This window comes from Elgaria multicarinata, chromosome 4, assembly GCF_023053635.1.
Source record: "Elgaria multicarinata webbii isolate HBS135686 ecotype San Diego chromosome 4, rElgMul1.1.pri, whole genome shotgun sequence".
Classification (NCBI taxonomy): domain Eukaryota; kingdom Metazoa; phylum Chordata; class Lepidosauria; order Squamata; family Anguidae; genus Elgaria; species Elgaria multicarinata.
The window spans coordinates 60,470,381-60,487,614 of record NC_086174.1 but is presented as its reverse complement, the minus strand read 5'-3'; the positions used below and the strand labels follow the sequence as shown (position 1 = coordinate 60,487,614).

The window sequence follows — 17,234 nt, the reverse complement described above, 5'->3', positions numbered from 1 at the left end:
CATGGATGACCTCAAGTTCTAGTATTTTGAGACAGGGAGAAAAATGTCTCCCTATCCACTTTCTCCACACCATGCATAATTTTGTACACCTCTATCATGTCCCCCTTTACTCACTCATTTTTCCAAGCTAAACAATCCAGCTGTTGCAACCTTCCCTCATAGGGGAGATGTTCCAGGCCCTTGATAATTTTAGTTGCCCTAATCTACACTTGTTTCAATTCTACAATATCTTTTTTAAGGTTTGGTGGCCAGTATTCTAAGTCTGGTCGCATCATAAAGCAGTATAATATTGGCAGTTTTATTTTCAGTTCCTTTTCTAGTTATGCCTAACATGGTCTTTGCCTTTTTTACAGCAGGATTGACATTGCATTGACAGTTTCAACAAGCTCTCCACCACAACCCCAAGATATCTTTTTTGGTTGGTCACCCCTAGCTCACATCCTATCAGGCTATACTTGAAGTTGGTTTTTTTTGCCCCAACGTGTATCACTTTACACTTGCTTACATGGTAAAGATGCCCAGTCTCCCAGTTTCGAGAAATCCTTTTGGAGCTCCTCAATATCTCTTATTGTTTTAAATACTCTAAATAATTTGGTATCATTGGCAAACTTGGCCACTTAACCACTCACTTCTAATTCGAGATAATTTATGAATACATTTCATACATTGAGCAGGGGGTTGGACTCGATGGCCTTTTAGGCCCCTTCCAACTCTACTATTCTGTGATTCTATGATAAACACACCTATTTTTCATCCTGAGCTTTTACTCAGTTAAATGAGAATAACCGTAGCATTATGTTGATCATGCTCAACATATGTTTAACATATTTCATTTTTACAGTCTATCCATCTAGAAGATAGATTTTCTATGTATGCATGTGAGCTCAGCCACATCTAATGGCATCTATCTAGTAATGTATTGTCATTAGCCAATTATCATGAAAATGGTGCAACCCAGAAGCTAATTTATCCACATTCTCACCACCTACTTGCCATCTTTCCCACTTTTACTTACAATAAGGTGAGCCCCTTGATGGTTGAAGTTATGCTAAATTGAAAATAAAATGCAGAAGTAAAGGTCACAACTTTACCTGCTTATTGAAATTATTAATGATGTGTTATGTCTTACAAAGATTGCCCTGCAGAGGACAAAGAATTCCAAAATAGACTTTGCTCTTGCAAGAGTTCCCATTTTGCAACTTTACTCAAAAGGTACAAATACTGCAATCCTAAACACACTTCTCTGTATAAATAAGTCCCACTGAACACAATGGGACTTACTTTCAGGTAAATATGCATAGGATTTTGCTGTGAATTGTTAACACTAACATGGTATGCATGTGAGGAAGTTGTTTTATTGTATTTTACTAATGTTCAATTAGTATACCAACCAATATTTATCATTATTTATTTTCCTTGTTTTGAAGCCAATGTGCATGTGTGTTTGTGTGTATTCATTAGCATTCTTATGTTTTTAGCCTTAATTTCTCTGTTTTAAGTAATAGAGATATAGTGGCCTTTTCCTCCTGAATGGGAAAAGTATCTTTGGACTAAGTCTTGGTCATTACTTTTGAATACAACTAATCTCTTCCTAGTCTTCCTTAGCCTTCCCCTACCTGAAGTACTTTTCCCTTGTGATGAATTCTCTGTTCTCTTTTCTTTTCCTTTTTGCAGACATTCATTTTGCAATTTTCACATTTGGGCTGCTGTCAGCATTCTGCACCCAGCATTTTTCATCTTTTGTAGTCACTTCTAATTTGTTGTTTTAAATAGCCCCAGTTCTTTTATATATATTTGTGATATTAACTTCAGTCAATTGGAACAACAAAAGAAGCAGATATTTTAATTATTCCCATTGTGGTGATTAGAACTTCACATGAACTTCAAACCACCCAGAAATGCAGCAAAAACTATAATGCAAGCTGTTAAATCACCCCTTCAAAATTTCTCCTTATGTTTATTGAAAACCCTTCTTTTTCCAGGAACAATGTGTCTGACCCACTAGGTAAAGAGACATAGCTTTTGAATAGACATCGCTGCAAGCTGTGTATTAGAAATAACATTTAGTTTGACCCCTTCAGGTCACTGGCCCATGCCCATGGCTTGTTCTAGAATTTTAGGGTGGTTTGTAAACCACCCCAGCCACCCACCCTTGCCGCGTTTATTTATTTATTTATTTATTTATTTATTACATTTATATATTGCCCCACAGCTGAAGCTCTCTGGGTGGTTCACAAAAGTTAAAACAGTAAACGTTAAAAAGTATACAAAATTTAAAAACCATCAGAAACATAAAAACAACAGTATAAAAACATCAGTATCCATTTAAAAAACAACAGTTCTGGGGTCTGTTAGAAAACAAACTTAGCGTTAAATGCTGTTAAATGCCTGGGAGAAGAGAAAAGTCTTGACCTGGCGCCTGAAAGATAACAGTGTTGGTGCCAGGCATGCCTCATCAGGTAGATCATTCCACAGACTGGGGGCCATCACCGGAAAGGCCCTCTCCCTTGTTGTTCAGACAACTTGACAGCCTGTGCCTGACAAGGGTAATTATGCTTATTAGGTGGCTTGTGGCACACATGGGGAGGAAAAATAAGCCAATGTGGCTTATTCCCTCTGGTAATTTGAACCTGCCTCCTCTCTTTGCCAACCCCTTCCCTTTCTCTCTCCCGGCACTACATCCATTTTGGCTCTCCCCCTCCAGTACCCACTTCTTGCCAATGATCAGAACTTATCACCTGCTGAAGGTTCCCTCTCTTTCCATCCCTCTGTCTGTTTGGCTCCCCACCCCAACTTTGGCCTCCCATCCTTTCTTTCTGTGGGCAAACCTCACTTGCATCAAATTAGAACAAGGGCTTCAGGTTGCCCATTCCTTCTTTCAGTGATGTCATTCATGGGTGTCATCAGTATGCTGATGATACTCAGCTCTATTTCTCCTTGTTGTCAGAGTCAGCTGGGGTGGTGAAAGTGCTGGACCAGCGCCTGGAGGCCACAAAGGGCTGGATGAGGGCTGACAAACTGAAGCTGGATCCTGATAAGATGGAAGCTCTGTGGATTGGTGGTTTCCAAGTCTGGGAATTGGGTAAACAATCTGTTCTGGATGGGGTTGCACTACCTCTGAAAGACCAGGTGCGTAGCTTGGGAGTACTCCTCTAGTTCCATTCTTGTTGCTGGATGCCCAGGTGGACTCTGTAGCCCGGAGTACTTGGGGTCAGCTTCAGCTGATCTGCTGTCTATGGCCTTTCCTGGACAGGGACAACCTAGCCACAGTAGTCCATGTGCTGGTAACTTCCCGATTAGACTACTGCAATGCACTCTACGTGGGGCTGCCCTTGAAGATGATTCAGAAGTTGCAGCTAGTGCAAAATGCAGCAGCTAGACTGCTGTCGGGTACATCTTACAGAGACCGCATAACACCGGTCTTACAGGAACTGCACTGGCTGCCTATATGTTTCTGGTCGGAATTCAAGGTGTTGGTAATGACGTTTAAAGCCCTAAATGGCTTGGGACCTCGATACTTGAGAGAGCACCTCTTCCTATTTATGCCTGCCCGAGAATTGAGATCTGTTGGAGGAGCCGTCCTCTGTGTTCCACCAATGCAAGACATACGTTATGGTGGGATGTGGGAGAGATCTTTATTAGATTGTAAGCCTATGGGGCAGGGTCTTGCTATTTACTGTGTAATCTGTACAGCACCATGTACATTGATGGTGCTATATAAATAAATAAATAAATAAATAAATAAATAAATAAATAATAATAATAATAAGAGAGCCTTCTCTGTTGTGGCACCCTTGGAGGCCTGACTGGCACCAACACTGGCTTCATATTGGCGCCAAGTTAAAACATGGCTTTTTATCAAAGCCTTCAAGGGCTAAATTCTCCATGGTTACACATGGTTTAAATTGATTTTAATTGTTTTAGTGCTTTTAAAACATTTCTACTGGTTTTAATTTGTTAACGATTTAATATATTTTAGCTGTGTAAATTATTTGTGTTTATATTGTTCTGATTTTATCTGTATGCCACCCTGAGATCCCAGTGATAATAGGGCAGGATACAAATGTTTAAATAAATAAATAAAATTCTATAAATAAGGAAGAATGAATATGCCCTCATGCCCACCCTATGCAAAGTAATCAACATAAGAGCAATTATTTAAAAAGGGATCAAGGAAAGGTCCAAGATGGTCTGTCCTTAGTAAATTGTTAGAAAGCATTATAAACAGTTTATAAACAAAGAAGAACAAGATTTGCTGAGGTAGAATAAGCATGGCCTTTGCAAAGAAAAGTCTTGCCTTGTTACCCATTTAGAATTATTTAAGAACACCAACAAGCATGAAGGTAAAGCTACTGCCTCCACCAGCTGGCAGCCACTCGCCAATGTCCCAGCCTTGCTACCTGAGAATGGGCAGGTATAGGTACATTTGCTGCTTGTCTTGGGGGGGGGGATTTCTACTTCCTTTAGGGTCCAAGTGAATGGCAAATAACATAGCTATTATATCATTTTCAGTTTACTTAAATATTCCATGTTACTAGGACTGGCTACATAACTTCAGTACAGCTGAACAGATAATGAAATGGATTTCTCAAAAACAATAAAGATTGTTGTGGAACCTTAGAATCATAGAATAGCAGAGTTGGAAGGGGCCTACAAGGCCATCTAGTCCAACCCCCTGCTCAGTGTAGGAATCCACCCAAGGTTATGCCAACGTAAATTCATTAGTCTTTAAGTGCTGCAAGACGCTTTGTTGCTTTTATTGCCAGAGCCTATCATGGCAACTGTCTGGAAATTATAGATCCACGACTCCAGTACCTACATGGCTTGGGACCGCAATACCTGATGCAATGCCTCTCCCGACATGAACCTACCCGTACACTACGCTCACCATCTAAGGTCCTCCTCCAAGTGCCTACTCCAAGGGAAGCTCGGAGGATGGCAACAAGGGAGAGGGCCTTCTCGGTGGTGGCTCCCCGACTCTGGAATGATCTCCCTGATGAGGCTCGCCTGGCGCCAACATTGTTATATTTTCGGCACCAAGTCAAGACTTTTCTCTTCTCCCAGGCATTTTAACAGCATTTAACAATGTTAAGTTTGTTTTTAATGGACCCCAGAATTGTTGTTTTTAAATGGATACTGTTGTTTTTATACTGTTGTTTTTATGTTTTTGATGGTTTTTAAATTTTGTATACTTTTTAATGTTTACCATTTTTAACTGTTGTAAACCACCCAGAGAGCTTTGGCTGGGGGGAGGTATATAAGGGGGATAATGCATCCCATCCATTAGTTGCTCATAGGTCCATTCCCCAGCCACTTTAAACTAACTGAAGCCTATGCTTGGAAAGCTTTAGAGGGGGAAACTCTATATTTGTCAGACATCTTTATGAATCCCTATGACACATCTGCCCTCTCAAAGCTACCATAGGCATGTGCAGCACTTTTCATTAGAGTGTGCACCAGGGATTTTTTTTTTAAAAAAAACAATAATTTACTCAATCATAGAGGACATTTTTTTATTCATTTATTTATTAAACACTGTAGATACTGATGCCCTACTCTGTGTTCAGCTTGCCTGAGTGCAGGATGGCCGTTGCAGGTGGGGTGGGGTGGAGAATGAGGAGAAGCTCCTCAAGCCCCAGTATTGGTGGGGCTTTGTGGCGACAGTAGCCAGAGGAGGGGCTTATGAGGTGATATTAGCCTTTGAGGCCCCTCCTGCTGGCTTCTTTGAAGCGTGGCTCCCAGCAAAGAGGCTCCTAGCAGAGTGATTTCTTTTTGTTCCTGCTGCCAGGAGCAACAGCGCACTGTCATGATGGTGGCAGTGGAGCAGTTGGAGAGAAGCTGGAGGACAGTTCCCACTAAGTCTGAATCCTCCTCTGGATCGCTACTCAATGGCCCTCTCAATTCAGTGCTTATTGCTTGAGACATTAGGGTGTGCCTGGGCACACCTGACATACCCCTTGTGCACACCTATAAAAGCTACTGGAAAAGGCTGTGTAGAACAGTGCCTCTTGATCGCCCTCCAACACCTCCACCTTTCAAGTTGTAAAGGGCTTTTTCTTGTATAAATGTTTGATTTAATCCTTTTGCTTTTTTCTTGTGAAAAACAACACCAACCTGATTTAATTTCTGCATCTCACACACACAAGAGTGTGTTCAACAACTCATAGATTTCTTTCTTTCAGTGTTCTTGTTATAAGCATCACAGCTGATTAAAACAAATGATCATCAAGCAGGTTTTCCTCCTAATTCATTTGTAAAAGGTATTAGTATTGGCTTCATGAAATACATCTGTGCTATTTGTTCTGAGAGAAATGGTGTTAAATCTTACTTATTAACTTGAAGGCTACAACAGAGCTTTTCTTACTTCAGGTTCTTTTTGGTCTTTGACTTCATTTTCTGGATGATTAAATGGTAATATAACTTGTACATGAAAACAAAATTGCACAACTACATTTCTTCTGTTGTTATTGCAAACACAGAAAATAGGAAAATACATTATTCAGATTAAAGCCATATTACATAACATGTCTTACTATAACACTATTCTGTCAACAAGATTAGTGCCATTGGCTCAACAGAAATAAACAGGTTTCAAGCTGTAGAGAACAACTTGTTTGATAAAATTATATTAGTTAAGGGCAGATCTACACATTCTCAGAAATACAAGGCTGCCACTGTAAACTCCCAGGAAGTGGTAATTTCCTCACTGAGAGAGTGGGTAGTTGCATCTTCCTTAAAGGAGATCGTGGTAGGACTGCTCCTGAAAAAAACCCTGCTTTGAGCCCAGAAGATGTGAGCAACCATAGACCAGTGGCTAACATCCCTTTCCTGTGGATGACCATCGAGTGAATGGTTGTCAGCAAAGTTCAGGCACTCTATTTCAATCTGGATTTAGACCTGGTTTGGGTACTAAAATTGCCTTGGTCAGTCTGTGGGACAGGTTTTGCCAGAAGAGATACAATGGGGAGTGTGACCCTGCTATTTTTTGTGGATGTCTTGAGTTGGTTTCGATACCATTAGCCATGGTACCCTTCTGGAGAGGATGTCTGGGTTGGGTGTTGGTGGGACTGCTTTTCAGTAATTCTGCTCATAGGTGGATAGCATTTTTGAGAAGGTAGCACTGAGGAATTTCGGCTTGATTTGGATTACATGTACACTTTGGGGTCCCACAGGGTTCAATTTTATCCTCATGCTGTTTTATATCTCCATGAGGCTTGGTGAGGTCATCCGGGGATTTGGAATATGGTGTCATCAATATGTGGATGGCACCCAGCTCTACTTTTTCTCATGGAGAAGGAATAGGCCCCCTTTCAGAGCTTGTTTTAACCTCCTTAAGAACCAGGTTAGCGTATTTGCCAAGAGGTCCAGTACATGGGTTGGCTAACTTTCAGACTATGCAAGATAAACGAACCAAATCAGTTACCATATGTATGAGAGGGAGAGAGAGAGAGAACTTTAGAAATAGCTGCTTTTAAAAATAAAACAAAACTGATTAATCAAACTTATAAAGGATCTTCAGTTTACAGATTGAGGGCGGGGCTGGGAAGGATGAGGACCGCATCATTGACTTCCTGGCCTAACTAGACAGATTTATTTATTTATTGCATTTTTATACTGCCCAATAGCTGAAGCTCTCTAGGTGGTTTACAAAAATTAAGATGCAAAGATGAAGGGCGTTTCTTTCATAGACATGGGAAAAAGGGCTTGGGCAGCTCCCAGGGGGAAGTTCCTAGGGGGAGAAATTTAAACTACCCTTTCTCCCCAAAACCTCATGGTGGCACACATGTCACATGATTCATTCCCTCCCCCCACTTCATTTTACTAAGCATGGAAAACAAAATGGGTACCTCAGCTCATTGAAGGTGCCGGTCTGAAGAGGAGAGCCTCCTCTATCCATGGAAGCTGTCTGCATGAATCAGAACTCTGGAAAATTTGCACTCTGGCCTCCTCCTCAGACTGTTGCCCTCCATAGGTAGAGGGCGGTGAACACAATGAGAAGGGCAGGGCTGGAGTCACATACAGAAGGCCCAGCGCTCTAAGCACTACACCCCACTGGGCCTGTTCAGGACAACACTAGCCATGGAGTTAGGCTATTAACCCTAATGCAGCAAATGTTTAGTGAGCATGTTTAAACCGTGGTTATGTAGCCACCATGGTTAAGAATGGTTCACATGACATGCAAAGCCATAATGTTTAGATCAAGATGTTTAACCACTGGGGCTTAGCATGCCATCTGAACAGGGTCAATGGTTCTCAGATAGGCTATTGGTGTGGGAAGGTTTCTACACTTCTTCCTTGCATACCACCTATAAAAACGTTTTCCCCCACCCCTTTCCATGAGAATGTGGCCAGCCCACATTTAAACATACAGATCTGTTGCCTCCGAGTCTGATTTGGCTCTGAGAACACTCATTTGAATTTTAATCACTATACATTTCTTTTCTCCTTCAACTCTTTTGGCTTAGCTGCTAATTGACCTGATGTGCTAGTTTCAGATTTGTGGTTGTAACCCTCTGAACTAATTTACACACTGTGCTTTGAACAGAACATTCTAATGCAAATATAATGTCCTATTAGCAAACGATGAATAGTTACTATTGGGGTTTGTACAATGATTTGAGTTCATTATTACTGCCATTCAATATTGCAGATGAGCGAAGGAGAAAAATAATTAAGCAAAATAGGACAGTAACCCCCATAAGGAACATCAAATCAACATAGATTAAATCCTAGCAGGCTTAACTTGTATTTAATATATACGATCCTTTGGGACGGAGAGAGTATGAATATATATATATATATATATATATATATATATATATACACATACATAAAGGATATAGCTGGCAATTTAATTGGATAAAAAAAATGCTACCAAGCAAGTAATTTCTCCATAACTAGTCCTCTTCTGCTTAAAACCAGATGTGTAATGTTACAATGAAAATGCTTTAAAAATGGTCCTCTGTAATAGCCCTTTAAATATAGGTTGGATTTCTGAATGGCTCGTTGGGGATTTTTGCCATATTAGGACATTTGAGTATACTTGGAATTTCACAACTATAATTCACAAGCTGATCTTGGAATACACACATTTCTAGTGAGCTAACACTGTGTACCATGGTGTATAGAACAAATAATTAAAATAATAATGATTAAGAATTGGATTCTTGATTTTTTAAATGATGTCAGTTATGTTAAGTCCCTATTTTTGAAAATAGCCTGGTTAAAAATGATATCTGAATGTAACATAATTTGTTAAAACCTACACTTGAACTTTCTCCAAGTCAAAGTCATGAGTATTTATCAAACCTGTAGTCCAGTTCAGACATAATAAACTCAGGCTATATGCTTGTGTGGTTTAATACCTGCTTACTAACCAGAACATGAATCCAACATTCTGCCCTGGTTTCATATCCTGGTTAGTCTGAAGGTATTAAACTGGACATACAGAGGAGGAGGAGGAGGAGGGGAAGAAGCATGACAGTACATAGCTTGTTCAGCCAATAAACCATGGCTTGTTGGCCCAAGAGTATCACATCAGAATTGGGCCATTGAGTCAAAGCTTGCTCTTCTATGTACAAGACCAGTCTCTGTGTGTGTCTCTCTCTCTTCCTTCTCCTCTGTAATTTCTGAGCTGAGGTCAAGCATTACCTATGTACATGTACGTACCATATACGTATGTATGTATGTAAAGTATGCCTGTTAACCAGAAAGGCTCCCAGAATGGCTTATAGATCAATAAAATAAAGCATTCCCTGCCCTCAGGCATACAATCTCAAAAGAAGCAACACAAAAGGGAAAAGTGATGGGGAAGATAAAGGAAAACAAGAAAACTCTCGCACCATTTCTTAATATTGTAAGGTCTTTTGTATAACAAATAGAACATGATTATTTATTGCGTTTACTACGGAATAAACATTTATGATTCTACCACCCAAACAGGATGATGGTAGATTTTCCAACTGATGGAAAAACAATGTTATGCCAGTAATTGCTTTTGGAAAGTTCTGGCATTTGAGCTGGGATCCAAAGAGCTGTCTAGGCTCATGCAATAGGGTTATGCTAACCCAGTGGACTTTTTGGGTATTTTTTTTTAAAAAAGTTGACCTTCATGAAACACAGCAAACCATTTTTTAAAGCAGTCTTTGAACTTCAAAGGGAGTTTGCCATGAGTCTAGGCAAGACTGACATTTCAGAAAATTTATTTGGCGTTTGGGCTGGGTCTTTCAAGTAAGTGATTTCTGTAGTGCCCATTTGCTTAGTAACCCTCACAGAAGCCATCCTCACTGGGTTTACACAACATGACATGCCTCAGCAACCACCTGCCATGGCTTGAATATTCAAAATGGTAGCCAGCACGCACTGCAACTTACCATCGCTTAAACTGCCCAGAGAGCTTCAGTTATGGGGTGGTATAAATAATAATAATAATAATAATAATAATAATAATAATAATAATAATAATAATTCACAGTGGCCTGTGGGGATTGTGCAAGCCCGACCACTCTTGTGAATGTTTACCCCAAAAACAAACACTCGTGAATGTTTACCCCAAATCAAAGGACAAAAAACTCTAAAGAATGCAGAATATGAGTGCTCTGTCTGATAAATAATGTTTAACTGAGTTAAAGGGTTTTTAAAGAGAGGTACAATTCAAATAGATATAAAGAAATCAAAATGATAAAGTGAAGAGTCTTTCAAAAGAAAACCCACATTCAAGACACATTATGTTGAAAGAAACAAAGCACAAGGAACTATTTTGACAGCAATGATGTGAGTTACTCAGTTTCAACATCTTCACAAATGTTGGAGGTGTGCAAAAGAAACAGAACTGTTGATAGTAAGTGCAGAGATTTCATAACAGCAAGTGGTTTTATCTACCACATTCACTGGCTGTCCTTGACACAATGTTAAAGATAGGTTTTCATTTTCCAGTCTCTATTTCCTTTTTTTCCTGGGTTTGTTCAGCTTCTGGATATGGCTGTAAGAGAGCTTTTGTGGTATAATTCAAATAAATTATTTTCAGCTAGCCCTAAAACTGTCCAGAGGGATATATATATAAAATGTAATAGGATTGCTTCTTTCTCTATCTCTTTTAAACCCAAATATTTTTACCTTCCTTTCCCCCCTTTTTCCTTTTTGGTCAAAAAGGTTACCAAGCAGCTTCAATATTTTATCCCCACATGATAAGGGGAAACTGAAAATTTATCTCTGGCAGCGGAGGCAGAGCAGTGTATCAATAAGGGATGGCTCCACATTCCGCCATTGAACAACCTAAGTTGAAAGTATATGTAATCACAAATGTCTATTTCACTAGTTCTGCTTTCCATTCAAATTACTTTGTATGCAACTAGGCTAACTTTTTGAAATACACTTTATGGTGTTTATTGGGACCACTTTAATTTTTTTCATATTACAGTAGCTTCAAAATCCTCTCTCTGGCATACAAAAACAAAAGACTATCAGGTGCCATTTTACACCTGTACTGTCCATCCACCCCAGAGGACCTTCTCTTCTGCTGCTCCCAGACTGTGGAATGGCCTGCCAGAGGAGACTTATCAACTTGACAGTCAATTAGCATTCAAGAAAGCTATAAAGACTGTTCTCTTCCTGCAGGCTTATCCAGTGGAATTTTAGGATGTTTTAGGATGTTTTTAACAATGTATATTACGTTTTAATTCAGTTTTATGTATTTTATATTTACTGTTGTTCACTGCCTTGATCAGAATGGAGAGGCAGAAATATTATTGTTGTTGTTGTTGTTGTTGTTGTTGTTATTATGAAGGCAGGATCATGTTCATTAGTATTTATATGGACAGGTTCTGTATGTAATTATTTCTGTATTCAGTTGGAATTTCAAAAAGACAGGAGAATTCAGGCTTGTTTTAATCTCATCCAGCATGAATTGTTGCTGCTTGTCTAGGAAATTAAACCAGTGACAGCACAAAGCATAAAGTGGCCAGTGGTGGTCTTAACAGTGCTAGGAACATCCCAAAAGCTGTTTCAAAAAATGCCACTTGAAAAATGTTGAAACTTATTCAGTTACATCGAGCTGTCGGTTTGCATTCTATTCACCCACAGTACTGGTTAGTGGTAGCTGCTGATTGCTCACAGCCATGCACCACAAAAAACAGTGAATGGAATTGGGCAATTTTGTTTATATTTCATGAATCCTTTGGGGAAAATTATTGCAGAAATGTATTGAATTGAGTTTCTACACCTAGTACAATTGAGTTTCTACACCTAGTTTCTACAAATTGAGTTTCTACACCTAGTCTTATATTTTTGTTTTGTGCTGATTTTGTGTTTTAACTGTTGTGACCTGCCATGGGACACTTTGGGCTGGAAGGTGGTGTGTGTGTGTGTGTGTGTGTGTTTGTTTAAATAAATAAATAAATAAATAAATAAATAGCAATACTCTTTTAGTGAAGATCATAAACATCTTTATTGTAGTTGATGCAGTGCTCAAATTATAAGGGAAAATGTGAGATTTTTTTTTTAAATCCACAGGCCCAACTTGAGTGTCCAATTTTAGTTAATCTGTGGTTCCCTGTAAGATTCTAAAAATGGAGCTAAGGGGTCCATCACAGATGATAAGGGAAGTGCCCCCCCTCTGACCACCCCATAATTCAAACACTGATTTGATATTATCTTGAGGATTCCCCTTCCTGGCCCCAATAATTTACAGCATATAATGTCATTTTCCTTATGGCTTTTCAGAGATGTACCTCTTTGCCATTCATATTACTTCTAACCTTCAGGATCTATCTCTGAGAGATTCTACTCTTCGTTTAAAGTAACGCCAAGAGACAGTGTTTTTGTCACCATTTTCTGTCCTTGGGCAAGGACAAGTAGGTGTCAGTTTCTTTTGCTGGGTGACAGTGACAGCCTTGCCTTTATCAGTTTCTCATATGCTCTTCAATATCTGCTTGAATAGCTAGGATTTGAAAAGCAGGCAATGATCTGTTTCTTTCATACTTCTTAGTGGCGTCATCGTTCTTGACATGACAGAGTAATGAATTAAGATCTTCTGGATGAGTAATGGTGCAATACAAAATTGTGAGTTGTTCTCTTGAATGAAAAGGAGCCTCTGAGGGCTTGGAATCTCCCCAAATGCATAAGCAAGAGTAGCCAGCCCGTGAAGCAGCCATGCAAGTCTCAAGAGGGGGGAAAAGAGAACTTGGCATGGGACTCTGACAGTTTTTCATTTGAGTGAATATCTGGAGGGGATGTTTCTGACTGTGACTTGTATTTCACAGGAAGACTGTTGTGTAGTCATTCATGTGTAACGGTGTAATCCAGGATTTCAGACAAAATGGCACTCAGGCACCCTTGTTCCACAAACAGAGCTGATACAGCAACAAGGGCCTCAAACACACATGCAGAATAGTTATGCAGTTCCAAGGCTGCCATTGCTTAAGGTATGAAATCTTTCACTTCATCTAGGATGTTTGAAGAGGGAAGCCACCATTTTCAGCAGTGGGAGCACCTGCACCAAAAACATCAAAATCCAGTACTTCTCATCCACGCCCTCATTACCTTGTCTATTTGAATGGATGTCCTGTCCTTCATGCTGACCATTTAAGATGAGTTCAATGTGTGACTGTTTCTAAAGGGACCTTTGAGTATTTAGAGCAGCCTTCCCCAATCTGGTGCCATAGAATCATAGAATAGTAGAGTTGGAAGGGGACTATAAAGCTACCAAGTCCAACCCCCTGCTCGATCGCCTTATAGGCCCCTTCCAACTCTACTATTGGAAGGGGCCTATAAGGCCTCGAGATGTGGATGGCACCAGGATGGAGAAGGCTGATTAAGAGAACGAGATGGTGTTTATCAGACCATTAATGCTATGACAGAACTGTTGTTTAGAAAAATAATAAAATCCAGTGTATTGGGTGATGGGGGGGGGGTTTCCTCTGCAACATCTGGGTTGAGCTGTTTGCTGTGCTTGTGGTATGCCTGGGTCTTACTTTCGTATGAGGAAATTTAGGGAAGAAGGGATGAGACTGGACATGTCTTTTGAACAGGGGAATGGATTCAGTGGCTGTTCGACCCTTTCCTCTTCTGTGGAACTAGAAACAAACAACCAGCATGATCAGGGTGAGGATAACCCCAGGTAAACTGACTATTCTGATCTTAACTTGCCTAGAAATTGTTGGCTGTCTGGACATCTGTGTCATAGATAAGCCATCATTACATGTCGATTCTAGGGGTAGGGGGTGTTTAGGGGGTGTTCAGTCCAGTTAGCTGGAACAGTCAGATAATCAGAATTGGCATAGTTCTCTATTCAGCAGCCAGGGCATGATGAATAAGTTCAGCCACCTGCGCATTTGGCTGGTAGTGCTTGTTCATCTTACTTGAGGAGATCTTGCATATGCTGGAATGTTTGTAATAACCCCTGTGGATATTATACCCAATAAAGAAGTGACTGGAGGTGTTCACACAACACACTAACCCGTACTCATGGGCTGTTCGTTGAACAGTTGCTTGTTGAACAGTTTTCTGAATGCAGCTAGGGAGGGCTTGTTAACCATGCCGTGTGGCTTCTTTTCTCAAACAAGCCTTCTTTTGGGAACCCATGGTTTGTTGTTGGGTTGTTCAGCACGGTTAACAAGCCACACTGAATCGTTAACAAGCTACCTTGGCTGCATTCAGACAATATGATAACACCCCCTCTGGAAAATGTGCTGTGTTCAGACAACATGCTAGCCCACAGTTCAACTAACAACCCACGGTTCAAAACAACATGTTGTGTGAACAGACCTACCATGTACTGTTCTGGCCATCTTTCATCCTTACTATCTGAAGCTACTCTCAGTATTGAAGATTGTTTCCATAAAAATAAACACTATAAAAGTCACTGCATATAAAGGCATAATGTGCATAAATTTATATTTATGTGTAACAAAATTTTGTAAATTAACCATGACCTTCTGTCTTGTAATATCTTTTCATTGTAACCTTTGATGCAAAGCAGCTTGGCTTTCTCCATTACAGCAACAAAAATAAATGTAATGGGTCAAACAACAAAAGCAAGCATACCTATCCCCACTCCCTAATTATAATTTTGTGGAGGATATGATTTCATAAAACACACTGAGATCTCTTCTTTTATCAATATTAATCACATTTATATAGATAACTCCCTTCAATACCAATAAGAGCTGAACCCATCTACCTGAGGAGATAAGAACAGGAAAAAAACAGATGCAGTTTCTATTTAAAAATAAAATCTTTGACATGTTTATAAAATGCAGTTGCATAATTCTCTCCAAACTAATTCCTATTACCTTTAGATGATTCATTCTTACTAGATTTAGGAGGTTTGGGCTCTAGCACTTTCTTTTCCCTAAGCAGCAGGCATTGGTTTGATCAGTGGCTTGAGAAGAAATCAGGATGGGTTTGTGTTTTTTGGGTCCAATGTGTTGGTAGGAAAGGGAAACTATTAGGATTTTGGAGAAGCTTTAAATGTAAGTGCCCGGTTATATATACTGGAAATTAAGGGAGGCAACAAATATTCCCTGTGAGTAGAGAGAACCATATCATGTTCTTAGTCATTTTAATCTAGTTAAAATGTTTGATGGAGAAGTGTGTATGCCCTACCTGTGTTTCCCAAAGAGTTTATAGCTGACCTACTTTTGCCTAGTTGTGGTCTCTTACCTGTTACTTTTTTTGTGTCATTGAACATTGCTGATTTATTAAGCTGTATGCTTCAAGGGCATTGTAAGATTGCACGTAGGGAATAGGATACAACTGTGAAAAGTAAGAATTACTGTATCAGATAATATCCAATTAAAATCTAGCTAGCACAGCAGGAGAAACTGGAACTAGGGTTTATCATTCATGTAACATAATACATTGTGGTATTAGTTGGAAACAAAGTAACTGTGAAAGAGTTTCTCTCCCTTCCCCGCCAATTATTAATATCTATTGACATTTTATATCAGGATGAGAGAGTCTCTTGAGTTGGAATGTGTCATGTTGCAAGGCCACGTAATAATGAGATCAGGGTGAACAGCAATAAAGGTGGGAGCATAAAGCTACCTATTATCAAAGAACTTATCACATGCTTAAGTGAAAGTGTTTGCATCTGACACATAAGTATAGGCTGGCAAACTGGTTATTACTTTTCTATAAGAATATCATGTGATTCAAGGATGTAATTATATTTTTGCCTTGTCCCTGCAATTTCAATCCTGTGAAAGACAGAAAGATAAATGTATAGAAGAAATCTATACATTTAGATTTACATAAATGTATAGACCAAATGTATCCATATGGTCTCCCAGGAGATTGATGGAATCCAATGGATTTCTGAATGATCTTGGGGATTTTCCCGTGGAGAGAAATGGTGATACAGCCATGTGACTGACCATGTGCTCTTTCATATGATTTTTTTAAAATCAAGATAGGGACAGGGGGAGTGTGACCTTGTTAATTCTGTTCAATCTATCATCAGCTTTTAGTACCATCAAGCATGGTATCTTCCTGAATAGGGTCTATGAGTTGGGCATTAGAGGCACTGTTACAGTCATTACAGTCCTACCTGCAGGGTTGGTTTCAGAGAATAATATTTGGGGACTGTTCCTCAGCTCCTTCATAATTGAGCCATGGCATTCCATGTCATGTCCCCAATATTATTGGACATCTATATGAAACTGCTGGAAGCAATTGTTAGGCTTTGGAGTGAAGTGTCATCAGTAGGCTGATAATACCACAGATCTAACTCAATGTAACATCTGAATCCAGTGAGTCTGTGTAAGGTCTGGACCAGTACCTGAACTCATTGATAGACTACATAAAGATCAATAAATTGAGGCTGAATCTTGACAAGACGGAGGCCTTGAGGACAAGTGGTTACCGAGCCTTGGTGATTGGCTTATTCTGGATGGGATTGCACACCACCTGAAAGAACTGGTCTGTAGTCTGGGCATGCTCCTCAATTTGTCTGTGTTGCTGTTGGCCAAAGTGTCCACAGTGACTTGGAGTGCCTTCTACCACCTTCGGCTGGTATGCCAGCTATTGCCTCTTCTGGATAGAAATATCTTGGGCACAGCGGTACAGGCCCTCTTTGTCTCTCTCTCTCTCTCTCTCTGACTGAGTTTGCATGTTTACTGCAGCCCACCATGGTTTATTTAACCCTCAAGCAACCCCTGCTATCCAGATTTGTTCACCACAACAAACCATGGCAACCCCTCACTGGGGGTTGAATATTAAAAATGGCTGCTGGCTTG

General features: G+C 39.8%; 1 protein-coding gene across 1 annotated transcript in view; it reads left to right on the top strand.

Moving 5' to 3' along the window:
* Window positions 1-17,234, top strand: part of DISC1 (DISC1 scaffold protein) — a 187,661-nt gene that overhangs the window by 111,217 nt on the left and 59,210 nt on the right. The window lies entirely within an intron of this gene.